General features: G+C 33.4%; 1 protein-coding gene across 6 annotated transcripts in view; it reads right to left on the bottom strand.

The window, feature by feature from the left end:
* Positions 1 to 13,560, bottom strand: part of LOC126807811 (dnaJ homolog subfamily B member 6) — a 44,162-nt gene extending 30,602 nt beyond the window's left edge. Inside the window, exon 1 of one of the 6 annotated variants that reach the window (XM_050532640.2) lies at positions 13,423 to 13,560. The gene's annotated coding sequence lies outside the window, so the exon portion shown is untranslated. Of the gene's footprint in view, positions 1 to 2,987; positions 3,011 to 4,489; positions 4,658 to 13,422 lie in introns of those variants that run through there. The other 5 variants (XM_056103322.1, XM_056103323.1, XM_050532641.2 and 2 more) reach the window with 5 other exon arrangements.
* Positions 13,561 to 13,595: the final 35 nt, after the last annotated feature.

The following is a 13,595-nucleotide window of genomic DNA, read 5'->3' on the forward strand; positions in this document are numbered from 1 at the left end:
AAATGTTATCTAAATTATTCTCGATGGCATCAGATTTCTCTGATATTAAATAGAATAGAATGGTTCAGCCATATTTTGATTTAATTTAAAGATGAAGGAGCGAGACTTAGCTTCGAACAACCAGTACGGTGGTTGAAAGTATTGCACACGTCTTGTCAAACCTTCAAAGGCTTATATCTTCGATCGCAATAGAGTAATTTGAATGAAATTTTCAAATTATTCATTTTACATTATCTATTTTTGAACTATTATAGAAAGAACGGCTAGCTCTTTATCTAAATCTTACATAATGTATCTTTAATTGTACATGTTGTATCAGTGATATTTTTTAATTGGAATAATCATGTGATACATGTAAGTCTTTCTATAACCATTTACATGTATTTATTTCTACAGCATGTACTATAAGTCTATAATACAATGTATAAAATATATAATAGAACTTATAATTTGTACGTGTAAATACAGGTTTCACTTTCAGTATCAAAAATAAACCTCAGTCACCTTTACAGGTGTAAAAGAAAATAAACTGGTTGAACAACATTCACCAATCTTTTATCAAGGAATTAATAGGTATACCTACTGGTAAATACAGCAGTATGAATAGGAAGTGTTCACTCAACATTTCTTATAAAATCATAGTAAAAAAACACATTGCAATTCACATACAATGTAGCCGACCTGAGCTATAATACCAGATCTTAAACAGTTGCATTAAGCATGTCTGTTGGAATCATTTGTCATTAGTGATCATATACTAGCTGTTAAAGGAAAAGTTCACCCAAGCAGGCTATTTTGCTTACTGTATTAAATACATCATGTATTGTGTTTGTTCTCCTGTAGTATATAAGTCAATTTATAACTTGATTTTAAACAAATGCACATACATGTACATGTCTACAATAATAAACACTAAAAGGTGTATAAACTCTGTACATGTATATCAATGATTTGCATTCTGCCCTTCCCAAATATTCTCATTAAATAAATTTACTGTACATGTATGTACATGTAGATGATACCATTCTGATCCTGATATACATGAACCAGAACCTGTACCAGAACATGCACCAGAACATGTATAAATGTATTAGATGATGTCTGACACAGAGATTGAACTATCACTGTACGGACATGCGTACGTAACGATTCAATCAATGTAATAAAACGTGATAAATGAAATAATCATTGATTTAACTCAGCCTTCTCAATCTACTGCTGTTTCAAAACAGATATATTCATGTGATGCAAGTTCAATTTCATTCGATTTAGCTCTTGAGTCTGACATACATCCTTAACCCTTGGTCGAGAAATGTAGAAGTAGGTCCTATAGCCTATATTTATAGATGTACATATGTACATGTAAGTATCCATGTCTCTCTATATTGTATATTTACCGGACTAATACAGTATTTAAAGGAGCTAAATTGCTAATATTTGGGATCTAGAAATTGACACAAATGGGTCACAACGCATATAATAATGTAATATGAATGTATATAAACTGATTTACATTCAATCGTTTCTGTAATTTCTAATCAGTTATGTTCGGCGAAATACGCCCGAAGGCTCAATTGAAGACAATCTTTAGTGTCTAGTAATTCCAGTCTAAACCGATGGTATTTATTGCGCATGCTCTCCAGATAAGAATATAGCATCACAATTTGACATGACTTGTGGAATATGTCTAGCCTCGTCTTTGAGCCCCTTGTTCCAAATGGCACTGAAACGCATTATGGTACACGATTCGTGTACCAAAGACAAAATGTTTATTTTGTCTTGAATATTGGATATCAGAAGCCCATCTTTTCCAGGTAAGATCACAAGACCAATGTTGATTTGAATTGACAAATAATTTGTGTTTTCAATGTCGGAGATTTTTGATGATATTGAGCTAGAGACTTAGCTACTTTAAAACATGTCACCTGAACATCTGACATTATCCTACCAAACATGTAACTTTTTGCTTTGATAACATTTACAGACTATTTCTGTCCTTTTACTATCAAATTCAGGGTAGGCGGGAGAGTGGCCGAATCTTTTAACACATGTGCTTTATATCATAAGGTCTGTCACTGAAGTCAAGTGGTGTAGTTTCGATTCCACACTTGTACATGACAAGTATGGTCGCCTGCCTAATCCCATGTTTTTTTCCAAGGTCCTTCGGTTTTGTCCAACTGCTAAATATACAAGCGAATTATTTAAATAAAATTGTACCATACTATATGTATTGATTGAATATTAAACTTCATTTATCTCTCCCCTATAAAATTCCCATACACGTACCATTTCTCTCTCCCCGATCAAATCCCCATACATGTACCATTTCTCTCTCCCCTATAAAATTCCCATACAGTTACCATTTATCTCTCCCCTATAAAATTCCCATACATTTACCATTTATCTCTCGTATAAAATTCTCATACATGTACCATTTATCTCTCCCCTATAAAATTCCCATACATTTACCATTTATCTCTCCCCTATAAAATTCCCATACATGTACCATTTATCTCTCCTATAAAATTCTCATACATGTACTATTTATCTCTCCCCTATAAAATTCCCATACATGTACATGTACCATTTATCTCTCCTATAAAATTCCCATACATGTACCATTTATCTCTCCCCTATAAAATTCCTATACATTTACCATTTATCTCTCCCCTTTAAAATTCCCATACATGTACCATTTATCTCTCCTATAAAATTCTCATACATGTACCATTTATCTCTCCTATAAAATTCTCATACATGTACTATTTATCTCTCCCCTATAAAATTCCCATACATGTACATGTACCATTTATCTCTCCTATAAAATTCCCATACATGTACCATTTATCTCTCCCCTATAAAATTCCTATACATTTACCATTTATCTCTCCCCTTTAAAATTCCCATACATGTACCATTTATCTCTCCTATAAAATTCTCATACATGTACCATTTATCTCTCCCCTATAAAATTCCCATACATTTACCATTTATCTCTCCCCTATAAAATTCCTATAACCATTTCTCTCTTCCTATCAATTTCCTATACATGTACATTTTCACATGTCCACAGCTACAGATATTTAAATTTATGTTGATAATCCTCATACATGTACAATGTATTTACATACACACCCATGTTAACTCTACAAATAAACATCCATGCTTTTTGATGTCACTACAACCCTGTTGTGTTTTTTGTTTTTTTTAATACAAAAATAGCCAATTTAAAATAGTCTATATTGGTACATGTACATGTAGATGAAATCATCTACATGTACCTGAATAACTATGGATTAATTCATTATGTCACTATATACTTGTATTATGGATTACTAATATTATGACTAAGATAGACTACAGGTAAGCTATATCACCTGTATTAGTAATGGTGATTGTTGATACATACAGTATACAATGTTAAATGAATTCTGACAGTAATAACCTTAAGTCATACATGTACAATGACTTCATTAATATTTAGTCAATCAATTTCTCAAGCAAAATTCATGTAGGCCTACATACAGTAATAATAAATTGTAAAAGATTCTTTGAATGGCATTTAGTAATTAGAACATGTACATGTGAAATCTTGTTAAAACGTCGCAGTAAACCATAGTAATGTGTTTTATTTGAATAAATTCAAATAAATTTATTTCATTGCCATAAACAAAAAGAATACATAAATGAATAATATTTTCAAGATTGGTTATTTTTCCTACAATTTTATCTAATTCAAACTGTCATGGGTACCTTTACAAACAAGACATGTATGTACCGGCGAACTTCAGGATTTCTCTTCCCTTCCGAACAACTACATGTAGGCAACATTTTTCTTCCAAGTCCTACAGCCAATACACATCTGCAAAGTTGTTTTTTTTATAAAGGGACAATAACACTCTTACTGGCTTGACAGCTCCAGAAAATAAAAAATAGCCTTATTCTAAGTACTAGATGTGTGTCCTACCTGTTGCGTAAATTATCCATTAAATCCTATTTTACTTGTCCAAAGAGTTCAAAAATATTTTTAAATCAAAGTCACATTTGAAAAGCTTTACGTCAGGCTTTTCAAATCATTTAGTTGAATTTTTCAAATTTTTTAAATTAGGTGTGTTAAGATGAAATTTGTATCATCAATTAATTGGAATATTGTAAAATAGTACAATTTGTTGACCAGAATAAAGATTGGGACATATTATTATTCAGTTACAACAAGAGTGGTATTGAGCCTTTAATATAAAACTCAAACAATTCTTGGTTAGTGTATACCTACATGTATACCTCTTTATTTACATGTACAAGAACCCTGATCCCAAAAGATTATTAACTGAATCACCAACGAGAAGAAAATGTCTGACTGTTCCATACTGGCATCTCATTGAGTTACTGTATCTACATGTACATCATAACCACGGTCTTAACATTCCTATTTACATCAATTGAAAAAATTTACAATTTACACAATCATAACATTAAAAAACAACCATACCTGATATCACTTGATAAATCCAATCATCTGTGGCCCCCGTAACGTACAAACAAAGGGTAAAAAGGTAACTAACTTGAAACCACCACCTCTGCTATATATATGGCTGACTGTACACTGTGAGGAATGGGTCAGAGTGAACTACAGACTGAGTTAAGATGTTGAACATTCCTACTGCTAGTGGTGGAGAATAGGATAGGTAGACATGGATATATAGGTGAGAGATAAAATCATATCATAGTCAGCCCAATAAACATAAATGTACACCTCTCAGTCAATACCACTGAGATATTATACAGTTTAAGATTGCATTTAAGGGGTTTTTAGCTCCCAATAATGTTATAATAAAGCCCATCTGTATAAGGGCTATCTCTATAACACAATTGTAGAGCAAATTAAAATCAATGCTACATGTACATGTATGTAGTTTTAGAGAGAGAAATAGGGTTTAACCTACAGTTATATACACCCTGAACACAAACCAGGACATTAAAACATACAGTAGAAAACTAGGCCCTAGAACCCTTCCGACACCATCTAAAGGATAACGTATTGGACCACTCCCCCCCCCCCCCCGCCCCAATAAGCACTAGGGTTATATCCAATCATATTACGATGTACATACCGGTATGTTTTACTAGACAGGGCATGAAAATACAATTAACAATCTAGCAATATCTAGTGAGTGGCCATAGAAACTTAGGAAAGCTACACTAAAACACCATGATGTACATGTATATAATATAAATCAAGTGAACTGAATAGGAAATAAAATCAGTGAAGAGAAAGACGTATAAACTTGAGTTATACACGGACCATTTATACCTGGTATAAAACAGCCTGTCAGTCAAGTAGAAGAACATACACACTTCTCTCTAAATAGAAAACATGTAATGTATGTGCAATGACTGTGTGTGTGCGTGTGCATGTACCTTTCTGTGTAAATTAACAACTGAAAGCTGTCTATCAAGTTACTCGTTAAAAGTTTTGATAGGTTTATAATTAGTTTAAAACACCAGATTCACCAACAAGTCAAAGTTCTTAAATTTAAATATCTTTATTTTTACACAATAAATGAAATGAAATGAGGTTTAACGTACTACTGTTCTGCTCCTAAAGTGGGCTAATGAAGACGGGCATACGCCATACAGTGTGCTATGAGGGAAATTTTGCCCGGGCATTGGCGCTACGGCCTACTCTTAAATCGAATTCCAACTGCCAAAGGATCTTTTACGTGCACGTCAATGTGTACACGGGACCTCGGTTTTTCGTCCCATCCGAACGACTAGAAATAATAATTTCTAACACCCTATTGATCGTAATATGGGTATAAAATATATCAACCAGAGAGAGAAAGAGAAATTGGGTTTAACGTCCACTTAACACAAACTAGGGCATTTCAGGACTAACATATGGTTCAATTTTATTTCAATAATTCGCTTGTGCATAGGGGGAAACCAGAGGACATGGTTTGGAGGAAACCGAGGATACAGAGAAAACCCATGAGGTTGAACAGGTGACTCTAATCCTTGTCATGTAGGCCCACAAGGAGGGAATCGAAACCGCGCCACTTTACTTAATCAACCAGAAACCCCATTAGTCAGCGATAGTAGTAGTAGTAGTAACCCCCATTATCAACCAGTTCACACAAACTTAAATATGATTAATGCATACTCATAAATGCATCAAATGGCAATTCTCTAGAAATTAATACAGTGCATAAACAGGAGGTTCTCTACATGATCTATCATATCACATACAGGAGGTTTTACACGATTTATCATATCACAAACAGGAGGTTTTACACGATTTATTACATAGATTGTTTGCAAAAATTATGGAGATTTTGACAATTATAGACGGAAATATTTTATTGTCATAAATGAAAATAAAAAAAAATGTCATTGATTAAAATATATTAACAGCAATCTGATTGATATACATGTACAGTCATACTGCCCAGGTAATACTAATATACATGTACATACAGGTACATGCAAGTGTCTGTTACATGTACAATGTACATGTACACTGTATTTCACTGATAACATATCTTGATCTACCTGTAGGATATATTTATATTTATCTTATATCTAAGTGGCCCTATTATTGTAGAATTGTGTTATGAAGGAAGAAATCTAATATAATATGTTGTAATGTCAGTGGGTATGAAGACAGAGAGAGAGAGCGAGAGAGAGAGAAAGACAGTAGCAGTTTACATTTCACTCACCTCCCAACTACTGACTCACTCAGTGTTATTGAGATAAAGCCAACATGTGCCACTGGTAAACTGTGTCTATTTTTATCTTTATGTTTTAAATACACAGGGTGAAGAGACTAGATACAACTGGCTAATGGAGGGGGATTCTAGTTTTAGCAGAATTTAACAACAGACTAACAAACTTTAAACTATGCCTTAATATTTAAGATGATTCAATCGTTATTTGAGGGATTTTGAATCTATGCAAACTACAGTATAACCCCCCATGTTACCGATACTGCAAAATCTAAAAGGACTATCATTCTATAAATGATTCAGTACAGTATTTACAAAGATATTAATGAACTGAAATTTTGCAGATGAATCCAAGCCGGAATATTAATCTATCATCACGGATATTTTATAATTAATTTCCTACATGTATGCATGTAACAATTAATTTCCTACATGTATGCATGTAACAATTAATTTCCTACATGTGTGTCATAATTGGAGAATTGTTAAATTAATTCAGTGAGAAAGGAAATCATGTGAGCTTAAAAGGAGCTAAACCTCTAAATCAATATTTTTCATAAAATTTGAAATTAAAAACACGAATTAGATTTCAATATTGGTCTATTTCAATCAATATTATGTTGTTACATGTATTATGCTGTAAAAATACATGTATGTTGTACTAATGTCTAACATTTAAGAAATAATTAACATTTTAAAATCCCTATACAAGACATGTATGGCTATGATTTTCCTTCTACACTCCTAACTAGGGGAAAACAAAGCTGGACAATCCTGAGCTACATCTACATGTGGTTTCTTGGCAAATACCAGGATCGAACATAGGACCTCCGGGTTACACGGGAGCCAGTGCCTTACTCAGACACCCTACGTAAGATATATTAGTTAGATTAGAATGGATCACATCTGTCTTCTATAGTACTGGTACATGTACATATCTGCTGAGTTATCTACATGTATGTTTAATAAATAACATAAAGTTACTTGCATTCCATCTTAATTCTTCCTGACCTAACACAAAGTCGTTACAATTCATGTACATCTAATACTTTAACAACGAATGAATCAATGAATAATTCTGTGGTTGTAAATTTTTGGACTGAGGATGAATAAATTGTTTTATTCATGTGTAAATATCCACCCGCGCATCTGCATCATGTACAAGACGACTAATTACTTGCACTGTCTAAACTCGGATCTATTTTAACACTCCTTGCACAACATGTAACAAATAACACAGTAATCATTTTTACCTGCTTTATTTGTTTAGTTTATATTTCTACCTCAGTTTAGCTATATTGTATATTTGATCAGAATAGATCTAATCTATAAATATTTTCATAATTCATAGAACATAGCAGAAAAAAATGCTGTTATAAAGTGACTTTCATGTACAGAGGAAAAATAAATAGGGTTTTCCCCTAATTAAGGTAATGATATCATCAACAGAATTATTTGTTTACCCCAAAAAATGGAGAAATCAACATATTCAACTTGAGATGTACATGTAGGCCTACCAGTACACATCTTCAATAGAAGGCTTGATCTCACTTTAACTACGTACATCTTATCAAGGCCTTCACGTAATACCCTGCATATTTGGGCACTAATTTTGATTGGGTACAAGCCCAGATTGTAAGCTTATCAAAGTCCTCGATCGTCGAAATTATCAAGTCTTGCACTTTTAAGCTAAATGTCTACATGTGATAATCGAGTTGCAGCAAAGTTCATGGTTCGTTCAATGTCATGATTTCCGTGGAGGTCGCTATGTCACAACCTCTGATTGGGCGCTACTGTTCACGTGTCTGTAGATAATGTAGCTATAAGTTCGGGAATTGTGAAGTAATCTAGCAACCGCCAGATGTTGTAAAACTTCAGTCGTTGCTTCAGGAACATGACCAGTATGGTACATACTTGCAGGGCTGTCGGTAATTTTTCACAGTTGATTAGCAGCACTGCTAATCAAAAAGTCCAATTTTGCCAAATTTGATTAGCAAATTTAAAAATTGATTAGCAGTTTTTCAGTTTCAACGTAAAACACCTAAATAACAAGATATTACTTTAATTCATAACGAATTGAAATATGATTAGATTCCATTCTGACTATTCTTAGATTTTTTAGCACTGCCACAAGTACTTGTGACAGTTTGTGAATGTGATGTAGACATTTAGTTAGGTCTTACGTCTGAAGCCAATTCTTGACAGTGACTTCCGAAGCCCCACTCATTTTAATTGTAATTTTTTTGTTACATTAGAAATCTTCGTTAGAAAACAATTTCGTCTGCTTTTTATCGTGTATTATTATTTTTGTTCAATCGGGCGCACCTCGATTAACTAGACACACGCGATATAAACAATAATATTTGACGGGAATTTTTACTTTGATTTATCATTTTACAATACGTTAACATGTGTTTATTTTTTTTATATTTTATTTACAATACGTGGGAGATACACTGGATTTATTTCTTTCAAAATGAATATGATATAATTACTTGATGTCTCACAACGTGAGTGGTACTACTTGATTCCCTATTTCCGGTTTAATAGTCCCTATTCATAGAGTTATGTCCCTGTGTTGTATAGTATTGTGTCTGGGCAGTTCGAGAAGAAAATGTCACACGGAGAATTCAGTTTTGTTTATAAAATTTTATTCAACATTTTATACACGTTGAAAGTGTTGAGTAAGCCTTCTAGTCTTAAAAATGTGGATTATTCTTGTGTCAATATCCAAAATGACAGGCATATTTTCGCAGTAACTGCGAATCAAAAACGTTAGATTTTAATTTTTGGTTAGCAACGGACAAAATATGTATCGCAAATTGCGCTGCGATACTGGTTGTCGGCAGCCCTGCATACTTGTTTGCATGTTTCACGTTAATAGAAATCAAGTACTGTCAGTCATTAATGAAATGACTTGTACAGTATATTTGTACATTGTAGACTAGGTAGGTCCTTTAATTCAAGATATTGTACATGTTCCTTTATGTATAGTAACCATAGTAACCTGTACAAGGTACAGAGCCACAGAGGCTCAGTGATGAAGGTGCTGGCTCACTAATTTTTTTCTATAACAATATTTTTTTCATGATTTCATTTCATTTCGTATACAAGGTACATGTACAACTGTACCTCTTACCTCATATAATTTGTGTTTACAGTTTTTTTTAAAAAATAATATTGACACAGGATAAGGTACAAAAACAACTGATACAAGTGGATAAGGTACATGTACATGTATAACATTACCAGGTCCATAATTTAATCAACAGACAGGATCATGCACTACATGTACATAATTCACTTTAAAAAATATTGATACATTAACTATAAGGTACCAGTATATTTCTCAGACAGGTTCATGTACTACGGTACATGTTCATGTATTAAACAGATAATTCACTTTAAAAAATTTAAATCCATTTACAATAATGATGGTACCAGTATATTTCTATCACCAAATCATTTTATAGTTTTTATTGTCATATTATTAATTTCCAGACACTCACAAAATATCTAAATGAGTTATTTGATCAACATCAGTTCAACAGTAATTAAGTCATATAGATCTAATCAAGATACCTGTATAATAACAGCCCTCATCATTTTAGTTTATCTTTCAATTCAATGTTAAAGCACAAACAATAATATTTATAATAACATCTGTACGTAGTAACCCATAAAATTTTGAAATTCAAAATCGGTAAAGTTCAGCTTTTATTAAAATTGTTGATGCATTTACATATACATTGGATAAAATTGAATTTATTTCTATTCAAAATGTTTTCATGTTAGTTAATACACGTAGTTTTGGTATTTACATTATTGCATGTCTACATATGTACATTAATCATAATAATAAAGGCTGCCATTTTGCAGGAAAATAAAATTTTGAAAATGGAAAATCCTGAAACTAATAAACTATTTATAGAATATGATGCAATTTTTTCTATTCTTAATTCATGTCCTTTTTATTAAAAATTTCATGCAAATATAAAATGTAACTACCGTAAGTGTCATGTGACTTTGTGACTGTAACTTTGTTATACGTAGATAAACTGACATATGTAGACAAATTTTACAAAAGGCCAAAAGCTCGCCGTAACAAACTGTCTCATTGGCTAATATCTCACATCAGCCAGAACACGTCAATGATAACAACTCTTCCAGATCCTAGTGTAGTAAAGACAAGTAAAACGAAATTTTGAACTATAAAAACGAAACGAAATAGGATCTGTGTTTTAATCAGGTTGGCATGTTGTGTCACACGTACTGACTCTAGCGAAGTAAGCAAGGTCTTATTTTCTCACTAAAATGTACCTTTACATTCTACTTGAGTTCACGTACAGGGCGAGTGTAACAAGAACTTATGTTCAGAGCTGAACTAAGTACCAACTAGCCTAATAAATGGGTATACTCCTTGCAGTATACTACGAGGGCAATTTTGTCTGCCATCAAGCAAGTACATGTAAATGAAATGAAATGGGGTTTAACATCCTACTGTTCTGTTCCTATACTGGGCATGCACCATACAGTGTGCTATGAGGAAAATTTTGCCCGGTCAGCGACGCTATGGTCCACTTTAATATCGAATTTCAACTGCCAAGGGATCTTTTTCGTGCACACCAATGTATACACGGGACCTTATATATTTGTCCCATCCGAAAGATAAGACAGCTGCAGGGGCCGAAAAAACGCATGTCTACTTGTCGAATCCATGTAATATTTTCAAAAGACAAGTACAAATAAAATCTACTTGTCGCTGGAGACAACTAGAATAATGTTTATAAATATTCTGGCTAAAATTGTCTGTCTAATTTATCCATTCCAATAAAGTAGGAAGAGGGGAATCTTTCATTTTTAAACAAATCTGAGGGTATTTAACAGCACCCGACATAGCTGTCAATTTGTCTCCATAGTAGCATGGTGATTAATTTTCTCCACGATTAACAAGACTTCAAATATATATTCTTGATTGACCATTACCTTGAAATTTGAATGTCAATCACAACGACGCGACGAACACGCGGCATACATCAATGTCTAACTTAGTAACAAGCCGATAATCCAGATTGTGTCAATGAGTAATACTATACTGATCATTTGTCTTCAATCCAATTAATTGATACAGTCAGTTGATTGATAATTGCCAATGATCTATATAAAGCCTATTATTTGAGGTTTCATTTTGTCTTAAATAATAAAAGGAAATATGGCCGATAATTCTTTCTGACGAGAATTAAATATTTTGATAGTTGAATTCCATTTACTATGGCTTCTTTTGCCTAATTGGATATCATTTCAAATTATATTATCACCAAGAACAACGAATGAGTTGAATAGTGAAGATTCTCAAGTGAGAAAACGATCTGTTATTTGTTTCATTACCTCCGCCACAATGTGTTAACAGTAAAATGAACGCGGAGTCTGATTGATAGCGACACAGGTTTCAATTTATGACACCAAATTGAAAAATCCCAAAATTCTCGAAAATTCCCCAAATTCCTGGGAATTTTTCAATAAAATTGATTGTACACGTAAGAATCTCTTACAAAATAAATTGTTGGGTTTTTTTTTTTAATTAAAAACAAAAATCGAAGGTGACAACTTGAAATGACCAAGTTAGAATTAAAAAATATTTCTTCTTGTCAACCTAGACAAGTAAAATTTTACAAACATTTTAACACCTGGACAGCTGACCTTGCCAGCCCCTCCGTCCTGCACCACTGACAAGGAGAAACCATGTAGGAAGATCTCAATGAACTTTCTCTGCCAATGCAGGGATCGAACAAGCGACAGAGAGTCAGCGTCTTACCCACTTAGCCACCGTGGCTCCTCAAGTACATGTAGTATACACAGGCCTACAGTAGACCTTGGTACAACATGACGTTTTCCCATGAGAACCCAGTTATGCACCACCCACGTTAAGGTTACGGAAAAACCAGACGGGGGGGGGGGGGAGTCTGAAGAGTTTTATGATCAGCAAGCACAGGACCAAACACAGGACTTCCTGGTTAGTGAACCACACAATCCATTTCAATTTAGTTTCAGAAATATTCTCTTTGTCCTGCATTAAATCTCATTGCAACCCTTCATAAGAGCATTAAGAAAATTCTTAAGAAATACCTCCCAATCTCACCTCAGTCACCTGTTCGGTGTTCCGAAGTTCCAAATCCATGGGATATGATTATAATCTACACTGTACAGAGAAACTTTGATGTTATGTTTTTTCCTAAGAATCACCGGACAAATGGTCATCATAAGACAGCCAGTTCAGTGCCAATTGAATCTCAAGTTTTGATTTGTTTGCATTATTTATGGTGACAAAAGGACAAAAGACAGAGCCTAGAGGGCATACAAAAAAACATTATACCGGTACAAACAATAGGCTTACTGTTAAAAAATGTCAGATAATTTGGAACCGAAACATTTAACTGGCCTTGGATATTTTCCTTTGTCAGACAGGACACGTGAGTGACTGACAGTCGTTTGTTTAGTTGTGTTTATTTTATTTTTACAATTTTACATTTTATTTTGTTCAGTTCTGTCTCAAGCGGAGGGCTGATTGTGGAACTTTTTCTGTCCCTACTTTCTGTTGCTATGGGATTTACAGAAGAGGGGACATTTTAAGTAATATATAATATGCATAAGCAAACAATATATGGGTAAACATTTGCAGAAAAGAGAAAATAGAACCCACCTGTGAGGAACAACTTTGCAATAATTCCCACTTCCCAGTTAATCTCTGACGTACTTGCATAAACGTAAATAAACTTTTTCTAGAAAACCTCCGACCCAAAGTTCTAGAAACTCAGACTTGGATATCCAGACGTTTATTTCATTGAAATCATATAGTAGAATGAAGACAAGGTA

Source organism: Patella vulgata, chromosome 9 (genome assembly GCF_932274485.2).
Source record: "Patella vulgata chromosome 9, xgPatVulg1.2, whole genome shotgun sequence".
NCBI classification, from domain to species: domain Eukaryota; kingdom Metazoa; phylum Mollusca; class Gastropoda; family Patellidae; genus Patella; species Patella vulgata.